Source organism: Monodon monoceros, unplaced genomic scaffold, assembly GCF_005190385.1.
Source record: "Monodon monoceros isolate NGI ecotype Baffin Bay Population unplaced genomic scaffold, NGI_Narwhal_1 Super_Scaffold_9, whole genome shotgun sequence".
In the NCBI taxonomy this organism is placed as follows: domain Eukaryota; kingdom Metazoa; phylum Chordata; class Mammalia; order Artiodactyla; family Monodontidae; genus Monodon; species Monodon monoceros.
In genome coordinates, this window is record NW_021703786.1 from 5906399 (window position 1) to 5910371 (window position 3973).

A 3973-nucleotide genomic window follows, 5' to 3' on the forward strand; every position below is an offset into this window, starting at 1 on the left:
ATTTGGGGGAAGGGACGGAGGTGTCCAGGAATTGGACCAACGCCCACTTTTGATCTCTGATGGTTGGCCTCAGAACTGTCATGGCGCTGGTCAGTGTGTCACTTAGCATACGCTAATGTATTACGTATAATGAGGCTTGAGCGTATAATGAGGCTCAAGGTCTGCTGGAAGTCAAATCTTCCACCATCTTGGACCTATTTGGTTCTAATCATTTTATGTCATGTCCTCGGGCTATGTCATTCTTTTAAATGTTGTGCCCTGCCTCCTTCCCTCCTGTTTCAGAATGGGGTATTAAAGAGTCTGTTGTAGCCACAGATTTAACCCATATTTTGCAAAGAACCTTATGAGTAATAAAGGTGATAGCTTGTACCTCTGTCCATCTGACTCCTGCATTTACTTCTCAATTTGTTCTAAACTTGGGAGAGGAGCAAATGTCATACATAGTAACCCTCTCAAAACCCCAAAGTATTAGAATTAATAAGAGATATCAGAAAGGTAGCTGGACACAATCAATATATAAAAATCAATATTATTCCTATACACAGCGGAATAACCAACTAGAATATGTAATTTTTAATTTTTTTTTTTGGCTGCGCTGCATGGCAGCTTGCAAGATCTTAGTTCCCCGACCAGGGCTTGAACCTGCACCCTCACCAGTGAAAGTGCAGAGTCTTAACCACTGGACTGCCAGGGAATTCCCTAGAAAATGTAATTTTAAGAAAATTCCAGGACTTCCCTGGTGACGCAGTGGTTAAGAATCCACCTGCCGATGCAGGGGACATGGGTTCAATCCCTGGTCCTGGAAGATCCCACATGCCGTGGAGCAACTAAGCCTGTGCCCTACAACTACTGAAGCTCACACACTCTAAGGTCCGCGTGCTGCAACTACTGAAGCCCACACACCTAAAGCCCACTCCCCGCAACAAGAGAAGCCACTGCAATGAGAAGCCCGTGCACCGCAACTAAGAGTAGCCCCTGCTCGCCGCAACTAGAGAAAGCCCGTACGCAGCAATGAAGACACAACGCAGCCAAAAATAAATAAATAAATAGAAAATTCCAATTATAATTTTAAGAGTCCTGCAAGGTCTCCAGGAATAATGCTCACAGAACACAATCTTTAGAAAGAAAATTATAAAATTGTAACAATGGACGCTAAAAAATGGCCTAAATAAATGGAGAGATAGACCTTGTTCAGAGATAGGAAGTTTCAATAATGTAAAGATGGCAACTCTTTCTCAAGTAGGGAGACAGCCCTTCTGTATTCTGGATTCCCCCAACCACTCCCTACCACTTCTCTAAATAAGAAGTTTTAAAATATAAATAGAGAGTGAGAATTTATCTTGATTGATAAAATAATGCCCAAGAATTTTTTTTAAGTAATAATGGCTACTTTTATGGAGTGCTACTCAGTAAAGGAATAATCACAACATTTTGAACTAAGTATTATTATTATTATTCCCATTTTACAGACAAGGGAGTTGAGGCCCAGAGAGGTTAATCAATTTGCCCAAGGGCACACAGCTAGTCAGTTGGTGGAGCCAGGATTAGAATGCAGTCTGGCTCCAAGCCTGTTTTCTGCTGCTGTCAAGTTTGTCCTGAGGTGCCCTCGCTCTCACTCACTTCCATCTGAGAAGCTGCTGTGAGGGGGGAGGTGACATTGGAGTGAGCTCACTGTGAACACAGAGCTCTAGCCCCTTTGTCTATGGTCTCTGGGAAGTGTGCACCAGGTAAAGTAAGCAGAGCCGGCCTGTGTGTCCAGGGGAGGAGGCTGAAAATCAGGGTCTATGTGATAGAAGAAGAATGTCCTCTGATCGTAAAAGGAGTGTTTGCCCCTGAGATGTGAGCTGTGTCCAAGTTTCCTAGAAACTCAAGGAGGCCCCTCCTTCTCTGCTGGGATGTGAGACCCTGGCTCCCTGTGGGTCTGCTTTATTTTTAATTCTGCTTCATTCCTGCTCTTCTTTGGAACCTATCAATGTCATTACCTTGCATCCTGTCCCCCACACACATGTGCAGCTCCTACTTCTTGGAAAACACCCTGAGACACAGGTGGTGTGGTGGCCTGAGCAGGACGGTTCTGTCTGCCACTACGCCCCATACAAGTCCCTGTATTAAATTTCAGAATCCATGGAATGGGTCTGGCACTCAAACAATGCCCCTGCTAGATGGGAGGTGCAATAGTGTCCCATTAAGGTCCCACTCTGAGCACTCAAGGAGCTCAGGTGAGAAAACGACTTAACCACTTAAGGCAGATGGATTTCAGGTTTAAGGGCAGAGGTGCAGAATGGTTGGGGGACCAGAGTAGTGAGGGGTTTCCTAGGGTCAGATTCCAGCTCTGGTAGCCCGTGGTAGGCAGAATAACACCTCCCCTCAAGATGTCCACATCTTCATCCCTGGAACCTGTAAATATGTTACCTTGAGTGGCAATGGGGAATCAAGGTTACTAATCAACTAACCGTAAGATAGGAAGGTTGTCCTGGGTTATCCGAATGGACCCAATGTAATCACAAAGGTCCTTAAAAGTGGAAGAGGAAGGCAGGAGAGCTGGTCAGAATGATATGGTGTGAGAAGAACTCAACTCATTATTACTGGCCTTGGAGACAGAGGAAAGAAGACACAAGATGAGAGAGGCAGGCAGCCTCTAGAAGCTGGAAAAGGCAAAGAAACAGATTCACCCCGAGAGCCTGCAGAGAGGCTGACACTCCGACTTTAGCCCCATGAGACTCAGGTTGGACTTCTGACCTCCAGAACGTAAGATAATAAACGTGTGTTGTTTTAAGTCTCTGGTCATTCGTTACAGCCAAGGTAGAAAACTAATACACTACCTAACTTCTGTAAACCCCAGTTTTCTCATCTATCAAGTGGGAATAATAACCACAGCTACTGCACAGAGTAGGCGTTGTCGACTGAAGAAAAACGCACTGCCTAAATATTTTAAGTTTTATTCGGGGACCTTACTGAGGACTCTCGCCTGGGAGACAGCCTCGCAGATAGCTCTGAGAACTGCTCTGCAGAGGTGAGGGAGGAGCCTTATACACAGGAGTTTTTGCTGGGAAAAAAAAAAGCAAACATACAGGTAGCTGAACATTGAAAGATTACTGCTAATCACAAAAAACCAGACATCTCAAGTTAATGATTTTAGTGCTTTTCGATGTTTAGCAAGTTGCAAGTCTGGGCTCATTGAAAGTATTCCTTAGATATGCATCTTCACTAACTAGGGTCAGTATCCTGTTTTTCTCCATCGTGAGTTCCCCTCAGGACGCACCCACGGTCCAAGGGCAGTTCAGTGGCTGATGGCTTGATGGCCAGCAACATTCACTGTTTACTGAAACGGCAGGCAACATTTTTTTGTCCACAGTGTGATGAACAAATGAGGCGCTGTATGTAAAAATCTTAGTGCGGGATTCAGCCCATAATAGGGATAAAATAAATGTTAGTATCATCATTGTTGAGAAGCTCAGTAACTTTCTCGTGGACAAGCCCTCCCGGCTCCCCTGGCACAGACCCTCCCCTGTAGCCCAGGGTGGATGAGCATCTCTCCTTATCCTTTTTGAGGATGTCATCACATTCTCCCTAGGACCACCTGGTCCACTTTCCCTTGCCCTCCCAATTTCTGCTTTTGTTGGTCTTTGATAGTCCAATCTCTGATTCTGAGGTTTGTGGGCAGGTGAGGGGCACTAGGATATAGAAGCTGCAACCCACTTTCCACAAGAAATGTCCCCTTGGCTAGAAGACCAGGGTGTAGAGTTGGTACTAAGTTACGGCTCTATTTCCAGAGCTGGCCTTAGGTAAATAATCTCTTTACCAAAAGAGATGGCTCTTGTGAAAAATTGCTGGGTGTTTGTATTTTTATCCATTCATCTATTCAAAGAACAGTAAATTTTCTGATCCTGGAGTCACAAAGATAAACAAGGAAGAAAAACCTCTGCTTCTCTTCTTGTAGGAAAGGAAAGGAGACAACCATGGAAAGCAGGCT